Here is a 16,752-nt window from a genome sequence, read left to right as displayed (position 1 = left end):
ACAATTTCCTGGAAACATATGAACAACCTAGACTGACCAGAGAAGAAATAGAAGACCTCAATCAACCCATCACAAGCAAAGAGATCCAATCAGTCATCAAAAATCTTCCCATAAATAAATGCCCAGGGCCAGATGGCTTCACAGGGGAATTCTACCAAACTTTCCAGAAAGAACTGACACCAATCTTACTCAAACTCTTTCAAAACATTGAAGAAAATGGAACACTACCTAACTCATTTTATGAAGCTAACATCAATCTAATACCAAAACCAGGCAAAGATGCTACAAAAAAGGAAAACTACCGGCCAATCTCCCTAATGAATACAGATGCAAAAATCCTCAACAAAATACTTGCAAATCGAATCCAAAGACACATTAAAAAAATCATACACCATGACCAAGTGGGGTTCATTCCAGGCATGCAAGGATGGTTCAACATAAGAAAATCAATCAATGTATTACAACACATTAACAAGTCAAAAGGGAAAAATCAATTGATCATCTCAATAGATGCTGAAAAAGCATCTGACAAAATCCAACATCCCTTTTTGATAAAAACACTTCAAAAGGTAGGAATTGAAGGAAACTTCCTCAACATGATAAAGAGCATATATGAAAAACCCACAGCCAGCATAGTACTCAATGGTGAGAGACTGAAAGCCTTCCCTCTAAGATCAGGAACAAGACAAGGATGCCCGCTGTCACCACTGTTATTCAACATTGTGCTGGAAGTGCTAGCCAGGGCAATCCGGCAAGACAAAGAAATAAAAGGCATCCAAATTGGAAAAGAAGAAGTAAAACTGTCATTGTTTGCAGATGATATGATCTTATATCTAGAAAACCCTGAGAAATCGACGATACAGCTACTAGAGCTGATAAACAAATTTAGCAAAGTAGCGGGATACAAGATTAATGCACATAAGTCAGTAATGTTTCTATATGCTAGAAATGAACAAACTGAAGAGACACTCAAGAAAAAGATACCATTTTCAATAGCAACTAAAAAATCAAGTACCTAGGAATAAACTTAACCAAAGATGTAAAAGACCTATACAAAGAAAACTACGTAACTCTACTAAACGAAATAGAAGGGGACCTTAAAAGATGGAAAAATATTCCATGTTCATGGATAGGAAGGCTAAATGTCATTAAGATGTCAATTCTACCCAAACTTATCTACAGATTCAATGCAATCCCAATTCCAACAACCTACTTTGCAGACTTGGAAAAGCTAGTTATCAAATTTATTTGGAAAGGGAAGATGCCTCGAATTGCTAAAGACACTCTAAAAAAGAAAAACGAAGTGGGAGGACTTACACTCCCTGACTTTGAGGCTTATTATAAAGCCACAGTTGCCAAAACAGCATGGTACTGGCACAAAGATAGACATATAGATCAATGGAATCGAATTGAGAATTCAGAGATAGACCCTCAGATCTATGGCTGACTGATCTTTGATAAGGCCCCCAAAGTCACTGAACTGAGTCATAATGTTCTTTTCAACAAATGGGGCTGGGAGAGTTGGATATCCATATCCAAAAGAATGAAAGAGGACCCCTACCTCACACCCTACCCAAAAATTAACTCAAAATGGACCAAAGATCTCAATATAAAAGAAAGTACCATAAAACTCCTAGAAGATAATGTAGGAAAACATCTTCAAGACCTTGTATTAGGCGGACACTTCCTAGACTTTACACCAAAAGCACAAGCAACAAAAGAGAAAATAGATAAATGGGAACTCCTCAAGCTTAGAAGTTTCTGCACCTCAAAGGAATTTCTCAAAAAGGTAAAGAGGCAGCCAACTTAATGGGAAAAAATTTTTGGAAACCATGTATCTGACAAAAGACTGATATCGTGCATATATAAAGAAATCCTACAACTCAATGACAATAGTACAGACAGCCCAATTATAAAATGGGCAAAAGATATGAAAAGACAGTTCTCTGAAGAGGAAATACAAATGGCCAAGAAACACATGAAAAAATGTTCAGCTTCACTAGCTATTAGAGAGATGCAAATTAAGACCACAATGAGATACCATCTAACACCGGTTAGAATGGCTGCCATTAAACAAACAGGAAACTACAAATGCTGGAGGGGATGTGGAGAAATTGGAACTCTTATTCATTGTTGGTGGGACTGTATAATGGTTCAGCCACTCTGGAAGTCAGTCTGGCAGTTCCTTAGAAAAGTAGATATAGAGATACCATTCGATCCAGCGATTGCACTTCTCGGTATATACCCGGAAGATCGGAAAGCAGTGACACGAACAGATATCTGCACGCCAATGTTCATAGCAGCATTATTCACAATTGCCAAGAGATGGAAACAACCCAAATGTCCTTCAACAGATGAGTGGATAAATAAAATGTGGTATATACACACTATGGAATACTACGCGGCAGTAAGAAGGAACGATCTCGTGAAACATATGACAACATGGATGAACCCTGAAGACATAATGCTGAGCGAAATAAGCCAGGCACAAAAAGAGAAATATTATATGCTACCACTAATGTGAACTTTGAAAAATGTAAAACAAATGGTTTATAATGTAGAATGTAGGGGAACTAGCAATAGAGAGCAATTAAGGAAGGGGGAACAATAATCCAAGAATAACAGATAAGCTGTTTAACGTTCTGGGGATGTCCAGGAATGACTATGGTCTGTTAATTTCTGATGGATATAGTAGGAGCAAGTTCACAGAAATGTTGCTATATTAGGTAACTTTCTTGGGGTAAACTAGGAACATGTTGGAAGTTAAGCAGTTATCTTAGGTTAGTTGTCTTTTTCTTACTCCCTTGTTATGGTCTCTTTGAAATGTTCTTTTATTGTATGTTTGTTTTCTTTTTACCTTTTTTTTCATACAGTTGATTTAAAAAAGAAGGGAAATTTAAAAAAAAAAAAAAAGAAAAACAAGGAAAAAAAATAAAAGATGTAGTGCCCCCTTGAGGAGCCTGTGGAGAATGCAGGGGAATTGGCCTACCCCACCTCCATGGTTGCTAACATGACCACAGACATAGGGGACTGGTGGTTTGATGGGTTGAGCCCTCTACCATAGGTTTTACCCTTGGGAAGACGGTTGCTGCAAAGGAGAGGCTAGGCCTCCCTATGGTTGTGCCTAAGAGCCTCCTCCCGAATGCCTCTTTGTTGCTCAGATGTGGCCCTCTCTCTCTGGCTAAGCCAACTTGAAAGGTGAAATCACTGCCCTCCCCCCTACGTGGGATCAGACACCCAGGGGAGTGAATCTCCCTGACAACGTGGAATATGACTCCCGGGGAGGAATGTAAACCCGGCATCGTGGGACGGAGAACATCTTCTTGACCAAAAGGGGGATGTGAAAGGAAATCAAATAAGCTTCAGTGGCAGAGAGATTCCAAAAGGAGCCGAGAGGTCACTCTGGTGGGCACTCTTACGCACACTTTAGACAACCCTTTTTAGGTTCCAAAGAATTGGGGTAGCTGGTGGTGGATACCTGAAACTATCAAACTACAACCCAGAACCCATGAATCTCGAAGACAGTTGTATAAAAAATGTAGCTTATGAGGGGTGACAATGGGATTGGGAAAGCCATAAGGACCACACTTCCCCTTGTCTAGTTTATGGATGGATGAGGAGAAAAATAGGGGAAGGAAACAAACAGACAAAGGTACCCAGTGTTCTTTTTTACTTCAATTGCTCTTTTTAGGTCTAATTATTATTCTTGTTATTTTTGTGTGTGTGCTAATGAAGGTGTCAGGAATTGATTTAGGTGATGAATGTACAACTATGTAATGGTACTGTAAACAATCGAAAGTACGATTTGTTTTGTATGACTGCATGGTATGTGAATATATCTCAATAAAATGTAGATAAAAAAAAAGAGTCAATGTTACACAAGGTCTTGTATCCTATTCTGGAGATTTACTGTGTTTCTGGTTGTATGCAGGACAGCTGAGTATTTTTAGGCAATACATGTCTGTTATTGTGTTCTATTTAGAGATTAAGTATGGTTTAAGGTGACATGTATAGCTGCCAAGCTGACAAGGGGTGGACTGTGATGGTTAGGTTTATGTGTCAACTTGGACAGGTGATGGTGCCCATGTGTCTGGTCAAATGAGCACTGGCCTAACCATTACTGCAAGGACACTTGTGGCTGGTTAATAAACCAGAAATCTGGTTATTAAATCATCAGGCAATTGAATGCATCTGTGGCTGATTATATCAATCAAAGGCATGTCTCCTGCAATGACAGAATTCAATCATCTGGATTTAATCCAATCAGTTGAAGACCCTTTAAGGGAGAAGAGAGAGAATCTTTTCTTCTTTGGGTACCCAGCATCTTCTGAGAAGATCATCAAGCACTTTCATCTGAGTTGCCAGTTTGCTGCCCACCCTACAGAATTTGGACTCATGCATCCTGCCATATGGAATTTGTATTCAAACATCCCCACAGTGGTGTGAGACACTTTTATAACATCTTATATTTACAGATATCTCTTGTTGGTTCTGTTTCCCTAGAGAACCCTAACTAATACAATTATACTTACAATATTGTGGTACCATCAGACAGAATTATGCTCTCCATTTATGGATATTTGCAGTCAATCCTGTTGATCACTCTGCACTCCTTCAGCATCAAATGTTCAATCTCTACCTTCTTTTTACCTCCTAATAACCTGTTTTCTTAACTGTAACTCTCAGAGTTTGCTCACTACAGTTAGTTCATATTAGTGAGATCATACAGTATTTGTCCTTTTGTGTCTGAATAATTTTGCTAACCATAATATCAGGGTGCATTAAAGTTGTTGCATACATGACTTTATTCTGTCTTACAGCTGCATAATATTCCATCCATAATACACTTTGTTTATCCACTCATCTTTGATGGACATTTGGGCTCTTTCCATCTCTTGGCAATCGTAAATAATGCCACTACAAACACTGGTGTACAAACGTCCATTTGCATTCCTGCCTTGAGTGCCTCCAAGTATATATCAAGTAATGGTATTGCTGGATCATACTCCAATTCTCTACTTAGCTTCTTGAGAAACAACAAAACTGCTTTCCAGAGTGGTTGCACCATTCTACATTCCCACCAATAATGAATAACTGTACCTCTTCCACTGCATCATCCCCAGCACTTGTAGCTTTCTGTTTTGTTTGACAATGGCGAATCTAGTAGGTGTGAGATATCTTCTTGTGGTTCTGATTTGCATTTCCCTAATAGCTAGTGATGTTGAGCATCTTTTCATTTATTTTTGAGTTATTTGTATTTCCTCTTTGGAAAAGTGCCTGTTCATTTCTTTTGCCTATTTTTAAATTGTGTTGTTTGTCTTTTTGTTCTTGAGTTGTAGGATCTCTTTATATATTCTGGATATTAAACCCTTATATGATATGTCACTTCAAAATATTGTCTCCATTACATAGGCTCTTTTTACTTTCATGACAAAGTCCTTTGATGCACAAAAGTACCCAGTTTTGAGGATATCCCATTAATCTTTTTCTTCTTTCATTGCTTGTGCTTTGGGTGTAAGGTCTAGGAGACCACTGCCTATCACAAGATCATGAAGATATTTCTGTATCAGTTAGGGTTCTCTAGGGAAACAGAATCAATGAGAGATATCTATGAATATAAGATTTATAAAAGTGACTCATGCACCTGTGGGTATGCATGAGTCCAAATTCCATAGGGCTGGCAGTAAACTGGCAACTCCAATGAAGATGTTCAATGAACTCCTCAGGAAATGAACTGGCAGCTTTGACTAACTCCTCAGGAAATGCTTCACTGGTCAGCCAAAGAAGAAGTGAAGGTCCTCTATCTGTCTCCTTAAAAGTCTTCGCCTGACTGATTGAATTTAATCCAGCCAACTGCATTCTCTCATTGTGGAAGACACGCCCTTCATTGAGTCATCAGTCACAGCTGCAGCCAATTCACTGATGATTTAATAAACCAGCCACAAATGTCCTTGCAGCAATGGTTAGGCCAGTGCTTCCTTGACCAGACAGCTGGGTACCATCACCTGGCCAAGTTGACACATGAACCTAACCATCAATTTCCCTACATTTTCTTCTAAACATTTTATCATCTTAACTTTAATGTCAAGGTCTTTGATCATTTTAGGTTAATTTTGTATAAGGTGTGAGATAGGTGTCTTCTTTCATACTGTTGGATATGGAAATCCATTTCACCAAGCACCACTGGTTGAAGAGGCTGCTCTGTCCCGGTTAAGTTGGCTCAACTGACTTATCAAAGATCAATTGTTTATAGATGACAGGAGCTATTTATGAACACTCAATTCTATTCCATTGGTCAGTATAACTATTTTTATGCCAGTACCAAGCTGTTTTGACCAATGTAGTTTTATAATATGCTTTAAAGTCAGGTAGTGTGATACATCCCACTTCATTTTTCTTTTCCATGAACACAGTATATCCTTGCATTTATTTAGGGCTTCTTTGATTTCTTTTAGGAAGTTTTGTAGTATTTTGTGTATAGATCTTTTATGACCTTGTTAAAATTTATTCCCAAATATTTGATTCTGTTGGTAACTATGGCAAACAGATTTTTTTTTCTTGATTTCCTCCTCAGATTGCTCCTTTCTAGTGTATAGAAACACTACTGGTTTCTTCATGTTGAAATTGTATTCTGCCACTTTGCTGTACTCATTTATTAGCTGTAGTAACTTTACTGTTGATTTTTCTGTGTTCTCTACATATAGGATCATGTCATTGGCAAACAGTGAATGTTTTAGTTGTTTCCAATTCGAATGCCTTTTATTTCTTTTCCTCACTGAATAGCTCTAGCTAGAATTTCCAGCAAAATCTTTGTTCCAGTTTGCTAATGCTTCTGTTATGCAAAATTCAAAAAATGGATTGGATTTATAAAGGGTATTTACTAAGTTACAAATTTACAGTTCTAAGGCCATAAAAGTGTCCAAACTAAGAAATCAACAAGAGGATACCTTCACTGATGAACAGCAGGCAGCATCTGAAAAACCTGTTAGCAGGAAATACATGTCATTGGTGCCTAATGATACTTTGCTCCAGGGTTCTTGTTTCAAAATGGCTTTCTCCAAAATGTCTCTGGGGATTGTCTCTTAGCTTCTCTGGAGCAAACTCTGGGCTAGCATCATGAAACGTCTCCAAGATCTCCAAGTGCCAGTGTCAGTGTCAGCTCTTAGCTTCTTTCTCAAAGTGCCCCTCTCAGCTGTTCTCTTACAGGACCCTATTGATTTGATTAAGACCCACACTGAATGGATGGGGCCACACTTCCCTGAAAATAATTTAATCAAAACAAATTTAATCAAATTTAATCAAAACAAATTTAATCAAAGACATCACCCACAATTGTCACATCTCCATGGAAACACTCAAAAGATTCCAACCTAATCAAAAGATTAATGTCTGCCCTCACAAGATTGCATTAAAGAACATGGTTTTGGGGGGACATAATATATCCAAAGCAGCACAATCTTGAATGACAATGGTGACAGTGGCATTCTTGTCTTGTTCCTAATCGTAGAGGGACAGATTGTGGTATTTCTTCACTATGATGCTAGATATGTGATATTCATATATTCCCTTTATCATATTGAGGAAGTTTCCTTCTATTCCTATGTTTTGAAATGATTTAATCAAGGAAGGGTGTAGAATTTTGTCAAATGCCTTTTCTGCATCAATCAAAATGATCATGTGGTTTTTTCCCTTGTTATTTATTGATGTGGTGTATTATGTAAATCGATTTTCTTGTGTTGAACCACCCTTGAATACCTGGAATAAAACACAATTGGTCCTGGTATATAATTCTTTTAATGTGCTTCTGGATTCAATTTGCAAGTACTTTGTTGAGGAATTTTGCTTCTATATTCATTAAAGAGATTGGTCTGTAATGTTCTTTTCTTGTGACATCATTGTCTGGCTTTAGTACTAGGGTGATGTTGCCTTTGTGTAATAAGTTACATAGCTTTCCATCCTCTTCAATTTTCTGAAAGAGATTGAGCAAGATTTGGTACAAATTCTTTCTTGAATGCTTGGTAGGATATACATATGAAGCTATCTGGTTCTGGACCTTTCTTTTTCGGGAGTTTTTTGATGACTGAAGTCATTTTCTCTCTTTTACCCAGGTTTTTCTTGTTGGCTGGCTTTGTTCTCTGTTCTTTGACATTCAGTTCACCTTATTTGAGTCCTCTAGCATAGCTTCTGATGTTTGAGGAAGGTAGGGCTGAAAAGGTGGTCTCCCCAATGTGGGGATATGTTGGCGCACTCACCCCATTGTTTGCCATCTCAAGAGATTTAAGACAGAAATCCACTCAATACTAAGTTTGTGTTCCTCCAATGGATTTCCAGAGATGCTTAGAATTTTTGATTTATGAGAATGTTGTAAAACAATACATATATGGATTATCCATTTCCTGAAGGATTATAAATATATTAAATTGAGACATATAGTGACCATTCTTCCAGCAACTCAGGAGGTTAGAAATCTGCAACAAGAGAATTGTAATCCTCAGGAAGCTTAAGAGCCTCACAATTTGAGTTTTTTGCAAAAATTGTCACCAGAAGCTAGTTGACTTATTCTTCTTGTCATGCTCTTGGTACCAACACTGGGCTTGGTATAAGATATGTTAACCTGACCACTAGGATGGGAGGATAAATGTGGGCCAGTTCTCTTCTTGGGGGTGTCTGGAGATAAAACACATCCACTTGCGTATAGTGGCTCATTTCTCCCCCTTTTTATTCAGTCTTCATTGGAGACTCCTTGGTTATGTATATGCATTTACATCACCTGCCCCATCCCCATTGCTATATATGTCCCCACAGGGAGGGGGTAAGATCCCTTACCTACAGCACATAGGAAAGAGGTATGCATGTAGACTATATCTCAGAGGGGACCTGCTGGCCATGGGAGACTGATGTCCACTAGTGGAGCAGATCTTGCTTTGTCTCTTCTGTATGTGATCAAGAGATGTTCCATCCACTGCCTCTTTAAGTTGGGTCATTTTTTAGCAAACACAAATTGGTTGACAATTCTTAGGACTCCTAACCTGGAGGTGTCAACAGTTGCCTCTTTCCCAAAAAGTTTGCTGTATTAAGCCTGAACACCAAATAAGTACCCCATGGCATTGTGGAAGTATAAGGGTTCTTCAGTTTGTAATCCTAGAGTGGCTTTGGCATCCTGGGGGATTACAGGCTGAGGTACTTGCTTCTCTCTAGCTGCACGGGGACAAGCAGGATATAAGATACCTTCCTATTAACAAGGATGAACTGGTGTGATGGTTGAGGATGGAGATGTGGGAAGTGGGTCCTAAGAAGAGTAGAGAAACTTTACCCTGGCTCTGGTTGCACACTCCCACACTGCTCACCAGCCACCATGGTTTCTCAAGTTTCAAATGTCTCCAAAGGGGAATCTGAGGCTCTCATGCAGGGAGCTCCATCCAGTCCAGTTTGTTTATGGGCCCCAGATTACACCAGATTTCACTCAATCCAAAACCACTGATGGTGTTGCTGAAAGCAAAACTATTAAAATGAGGTATTTTTCTATAAGTGAAATACAGAAATTAAAACTTCAGATTTTCAGATAATAAAATAGACAAAACCCAGGAAAGTATCATGTGCCTTAGTGCATCTGTTGAATAAGGGACCATTGCAATGTTAGAGGTCTTGGGCTAAATGTAATATTCTGAAGAAACTAACTATGGATCCCTTGATAAAACACATTTTTTGCCCATACCAAACAGCACAAACAACAGGATAGCTACAGAGACAAATTCATGCCACTTTTTGCCTGGGTTGCTTGGGTTATGATAGTGTTCCAAACTTGGAGGAACTTCTCAGTAAGTAAAATCCCTATGAAAAACTGAGACCACAACTGCCAGTCAGGTTAAGGTGATAGTCATAGCTAAATAATTCCACCTCTGGTCAGGATGTGGATGAGATTCTAGGCTCAAACAGCACTGAGGCATTCATGAGACATGGGCCTTTCAAGTGAGACACTCCTGCCCCATTTGTTGTTCCTGGAGATGATGGTGGCCAAAATGGTGGAAAATAATCCAAACCCATATCCTATCTTGGGGTTGAAGCAGGAGCATGGAGGCAAACCTAGATGGATAGAAGCCAGGCAAAAGGAAGATGAATTTCAAAGAAAGGCCAGGAAAAGACAAAGGAAGGGGTGGGGCCCACCTTCAGGGCACTGTGGCTTTGGTTACTGTGCCAATTTTAAACTGCTATGTATTGCATGAAAAGTCATGTTCTTTAAATCCAATCTTGTGGGTATAGACTTATTATGGGTGGGAAATTTTGATTAGATTATTTCTATGGAGATGTGACCCCAGCCATTCAAGGTGGGTCTTAATTGTGTTTACTGGAGTCCTCTATGAGAGGATAAAAGACAGAGACATATTGAAAGAGAACAAAGAGACACTTAGAAAATGCCCAGAGACATTTTGGAGACAGCCATTGAAACCAAACATTTGGAGATGCTAAACTAAGAGATGAAGCCAAGAGTTTGCCCTGGAGAAGATGAGAACCCACACATGCTTAAAGAGAAAGCCATGGGAATTAGGAGCTGAAAGCAATGCAAACCAGGAGCAAAGGACAAGCAGATACTAGCAAAGTGCCTTCCCAGCTTACAGAGGTGTTCTAGACATTAACAGCATCTTCCTCAGAGAAGGTATCTAACTCTTGATGCCTTAATTTGGATATTTTCCTGAACTTAGAACTCTAAATTTGTGAATAAACCCCCATTGTAAAGCCAATACATTTCTGGTATTTTGCATTCTAGCATCTTTAGAAAACCAGAACAGTTAGTAAGACAGGATAGACAACAAAGAAATGGATATCCCTCCAGTAGAACACTGCTAAGCCCAATGGTATCCAGAGGGAGTCCCTGAGTTACAGGTTTAAGGCTCTCATAGGAGTCATAAAGAGAAGATGGCTGGCAGGACTTTAAAGATTTAGAATACTGCACAGCTTCCCTTTGAGTTCCTGGATTGTGTACTGAGCAGGATGCATGGGTCGCTAAGTCTTCCCTGTGCCCCAACCAGGACAGTGAGAAAGACAATTCCAACTGCGAGCATAATGAGCCACATGGGAAGTATGCTTCTCCTTGCCTGTATCCCAATATTACTCCCTATAAAAAGAAAAATTAGGGATGCAGCCATGGTCTCAGAGTCCTCTCCCTTTTGCCACCTGAATTACCCAAGCCTTGCTGGGTTATTCAACAAAATCAGTATTGCTGCACAAGTGAAAAAAAAATGAAATTACTCTAGTGTTTCAGAATGTACTACACACAAGTGTATTAAGAACCATCTTATCATCACTTAATAGCCTAGTCTGGCCCTTTAAAAAGACATCAGAAGCCTAGACGTTAACAGATCAAGAAAAATAAAATGTTGCATGCTGCCCCGGGCCTCTACTTTACTTGACATTATTGCTGTTACTGAAGTGGTGGCAGCCCACTCAGAGGACTGGTATGCTGTTTTCCACCTGGCTAATTAATACCTTTTTCTCAATTCCTTCCTGGGATGAAGATCAAGATAGATTTGCCTTCATGTGGAATTGCCTATAGTATCCACCTGATCTGCTTCCTCAGGGATATTTCAATTACTTTTCAATATATCTCTAGTGGGTAGGGCAGACTTGCAACAAGCATAATTACCCCAAGAAGTACTTATAATCCAATATGTTGATGGCACCCTCACTGCAGGCTCCACTAAGGAACTGGTTGAACATGCCCTACATATGGTCTTAAATACTATAAAATGTACAGGTTTGACAATAATCCCTAACATAGTCCAGTTGCCTGCCCAACAGGAGCAAGTTTTAGGGGCCACTTGTGCTGAGGTTTGAGTTCTCAAGGCTGCTTAAAGCAAGTAAAATGAAATGTTTAGGCTTGTATAAATGAAATTTATTTGCCTATGGATAGAATCCAGGGAAAGGTCCAAATCAAGGCATCATCAAGGAGATGCTTTCTTCCTGAAGACAGTTGCTGGGGTTCCTTGGCTCCTCTGCTTCATGGCAAGTCAGACGGCATCATTTGCTGTTCTCTCCCTCCTCTTCCAGGTTTTCTCAATTTCAACTTCTTGCCTCTGTGGCTTACTATCATTGTCTGAATTTCATTGTCTTATAAAGGGCTCCAGGAGCATTAAAAACCATACAGACTGAGGTGGGTCATACTTCAAGTGAAGTAGCCTCATCAAAAGATGCTACTTAAAATGGGTTTACACCCACAGGAATGGATTAAAGAATATGACTTTCTGGAGTACAAACACTTTCAAACCACCAGAGCTAGTAACCAGAGGAGCTTATACCAGACAAAATTAAACAGAAACATTTCTCAGTGGCAGCTCCCACTACCAAGAGACAGTTTGGCTACTAGAGAAAACATGTGCCATATATGGGCATTTTTTGGACCATCTAGTTAAGATCACCCACCTTTGAAAGTGCACAACTCCTGGCTCTAGAGGCAGTGTCACACTCTGCCACTAGAGTCAATGGAGCTTGTCATTCATATGAAACTACAGTTCTCAATGACTCCTACCTATGCATATGAGATTCTGTGGCAAGAAGAAAGTACTATTGTGGTGTACTGGCCCTTGGTTTTTAGGATTGAAATCTTATCAAAGTGGCCACTAAACACCAACCCCTTCCTTTGAATGGCGGCTTTTATTCTGTTAATGGGACTTAGTTGAGCTGAGCACTTAACAACTGACGTGCCCTCTCTGACTCTAAGGTCTAAACTGCTCACTGTCACATGAGTACTCACTAATTCTATTAATAAAGGAGGACAGGTTCAACAAAGCTCCAGGAATGGCATATCCAAGAATAAGCCTCAGCAGGACCTAAGGGAGTTAGTCAACTCTATAAACAAAGTTCTTCTTTGCTGTATGGGGCTGAACAGCCCACAGGGGATGGTCCTGCCCCTCCCTTGGCTAAGTGGGATGGTCTAAATGATGACTTGGCTTCATTCATAGGTCAAACTGCAAAACTCATAGCTGATGTAGCCCATTTGTTCACTGTGGCCATCTGTTCTTAGAATGACCACTTTTTGACAAAGACTGGATGAGTGTTCTGTCCAATTGAACTCCACGTGACAGTGATGGCTATGCAAGCTACTCCAAGAAATTTCTGTTCCATATTTATAGATTAATGGGTTCTTTCAATCTATCCATATTGTCTACTGACTGGCATATCAATGATTAGAGATTAAGAAGCTCCTCCATGTGAGTACAGGGGCTATAGCAACAGCTTGTGAGGTATTTAGTAGGTCAATTTCTCACCATCATTAACATCCATTGCAAAAGGCCAGTGAAGCAGAACAGAAATGGAAATTCCTTGTTGACCAACCATGCATCCAACAAGTTGCCATGATTACTTGTTGGATGCACCACAGGACACAGAAGCCCAACTCAGATGCAAGAATGGGCCAAATCATGAGGATGCACATTAGAAGAGGCAGAGGTCAAAGGTACAGCACAGTCATGAGACTCCTGACAATCAACTCAGGATGCACAGCATGGTGAGCTTGGCCTTATCAGCTGGGGATTAGGCCCTGCATGAGAGAGGAAAGTCAACCACATTACACTGCTTATCCCTAGTCATAAGTTCCAATGGCAGCTCACCAGTTTAAATACATGTTTTGATATTAGATAGCAATTCACATGTATCATGTGGATGCTGGGAGCACTGTTGCAGCCTTGGAGAAACACACAGGCTATGTAATAATATACAAGACGCCAATCAGATCAAGGTATCTAAGATACAGCTCATGTGGCCCAGCAATGTGTGTGTTCCCCTTGCAAGATATTGGCCTTTCATGTACCCTATGGCCTCCAAGCAAATGAGGCAATAGTACATTGGAATAGATGATCCAGGTAACACCTACACAAAGACCATCAGAAAGAACTTATTGGGTGGTACCACTGTGTAATTAAAGCTATTTGGATATTGAACACTGCATTCCAGTGGAAGGAAAAAATGACAATGGTTCACACAGAAAGAAGAGCCATAGGTTTCTAGGTCACAAAGTTCCCAGATATGGACCAGCACTACTCCTAGGAAAGGCAACTTCTGCTATGGTATTAGGTTTTGGTGGAAATGGAAAGGATTACCAAGAGCTCTGAGGTCTTCCTGAGGCTAGAAATCCCAATGATATCCTGGATCATGGGTAATCAGAACACTTACACAAGCAGTGCCCAATAACAGACTATAATCAATTAAAAGTGGTAAATGCTTGCTCAGGTTCCCAAGAAGTGACATGCTTGCATGAGAGGTTGGCAGAAGTACCCTGTTCCAGTTTGCTAATGCAGCCATTAAGCAAAATACCAGAAATGACTGGCTTTTATAAATGGGGTTTATTTGGTTACAAAGTTACAGTCTTAAGGCCATAAAGTGTCCAAGGTAAGGGGTACCTTCACTGAAGTATGGCCAATGGCTTCCAGAAAATCTCTGTTAGCTGTGAAGGCACATGGCTGGTGTCTGCTCCAGAGTTCTGGCTTCTAAATGGCTTTCTCCCAAGACACTCCTCTCTAAGCTGCAGCTCCTCAAAAAAGTCACTCATATGCTCTTGGGGCATTTGTCCTCTCTTAGTTTCTCTGGAGTAAAAGTCTTCTTTCAAAGGCCATCTCCAAAACATCTCTGTAAGCTGCAGCTACTCTCTCAGCTCCTGTGCATTCTTCAAAGTGTCCCTCTTGTCTGTAGCAAGCTCGCTCCTTCTGTCTGAGCTTATGTAGTGCTCCAGCAAACCAATCAAGGCCCACTCTGAATGGATGGGGCCACAACTCCATGGAAATTATCTAATCAGAGTTATCACCTACAGTTGGGTGGGTTGCACCTCCATGGAAACACTGAAAGAATTATAATCTAATCAATACTAATACATTTGCCCACACAAGATTACATCAAACATAATGGTGTTTTGGGGAACATAATACATTCAAATTGGCACATACCCCAAGACAATGATCCTGTTGCAATGCCAGAATGTCCTTGCCTCTGTGCATTGAAATCCTGAGGAGCCAGTTTCATGGATGTGCCCGATGGGCTGAATTGTGAGTAAACCTAAGTATACTGGGATACTTGGACATAAGCACCACCCCCCCATGTACATGTTTATTTCCTCATGGGGGAGGCCATAACAGCTTAGCAGTCTGGTCAGGTACATGGACAGAATGTGGCAGGATAATCAAACATGTGGCAAAGGGATCTTTGGAAACAACTGGTGGTGTGGAAAGGCAATATTTATATCATTCATCATGCACAAGGCAAGGGTCCTATTACAATGAATATTTTTAGAATAACATAGACAAGGAAGGATACAAAACCTGCTTTTCACATCCAGTGAGGCTTGAGATCCTGGTAAGAGGGAGGCTAAGAATGATCCCTTGCTGGAAGATGAGAAAAATGGACTTAACCTCACTGACTTCTAAAAATAGCTGAATTTCCCATGACAGCTTCCACTGCTGGATGGATCCACCACCAACTGGACATAGAAATTCTGACACAGGAAATTATGGGCCAAGGAACACAGAATATCTCTCATTAAATTTCCAGTACATAGAAATTGAATTTTTTTATTTGGACCCAGAGACCTTACTAAATTTACTAATGGCCTCTAACATTTTTGTAAGCTTAATAGTGGTTTATATATACTTAATTATGTCATCTGCAGAAAAATGTAGTTCTCTTTTACTTTTCAAGGCTTTCTGCTTTTCCTTTCCACTTTTTGACTTATTACACTAACTAAATCCACAATTATATCTCTATAGTAGTAGTGATGAGAGAAGACAACTCTTTATTGGTTTATATTCAGGATAAAGCAATCAGTCTTTCAATGTTTCATAAAATTTGAGGTGTAGTAGTGAGAACAGAAATAATTCTAGTGGCACCAATTCTAGGAATGCTTTCAGCACCCTTTTACAATTACAAAATTAGATGAAAAGTTTTCATATATGTATGCTCTAGATCATAAATTTTTCCCAAAATTAATGTCAAAGGCTGGATGGTCACATCTGGGCTGTCATAGTGGCATTGCCTATGGGCCCTGTACATTTTGGAACCTATTACCTCTTTGAGTATTAAGACAATTCTTTCAGTGGGTTCTGACTGACTCTCTAATCAGCCATTAGCGAGGGGAAATGGGAACTATCTGGACCTCCACTTGAGTCTGTGAGCTACTGTGTGCATGATCCTCTCACCCACTGATATTCAACTCATTGAGATGAAGTATTGTTTTCTCTAAAATCTGAAACAAAGGAAACATATCTTAGTTTCTAACCTTCATATAATTAATCACTGACACACACAAAAAGTCCATCACTGATCCATTAGAGGCAATGACAGCACCATACTCATTTACCCTTGAAGATTCCCAGTTCACACACATCACACTCTTACCACTAATGACAACTCCACCCTGAAATACCCATTTTTTTTTTCAGTTTGCTAAAGGTGCCAGAATGTAATATTCCAGAAATGGGTTGGCTTTTTCAATGGGAATTTACTAGGTGATAAATTTACAGTTCTAAGGCCATGAAAATGTCCATATTAAGGCATCAAGAGGAAGATACCTTCTCTGAGGAAAAGCTGCTGACATCCAGGGTTCCCCCCTGTCACATGGGAAGGCACATGGCAATGTCTGCTAGTCCTTCTCTCCTGGATTCTGCTTTCAATGGCTCTCTCCAACATGTCTGAGCTTCTGTGGGCATTATTCTTTAAGCTTTCTCTCAATGTTTCTGTCTTTTATCCTCTCACAAAGGACTCCAGTGAAAG

The sequence above is a fragment of the Choloepus didactylus genome, chromosome 20 (genome assembly GCF_015220235.1).
Source record: "Choloepus didactylus isolate mChoDid1 chromosome 20, mChoDid1.pri, whole genome shotgun sequence".
Classification (NCBI taxonomy): domain Eukaryota; kingdom Metazoa; phylum Chordata; class Mammalia; order Pilosa; family Megalonychidae; genus Choloepus; species Choloepus didactylus.
This window is presented reverse-complemented; position numbering follows the sequence as displayed.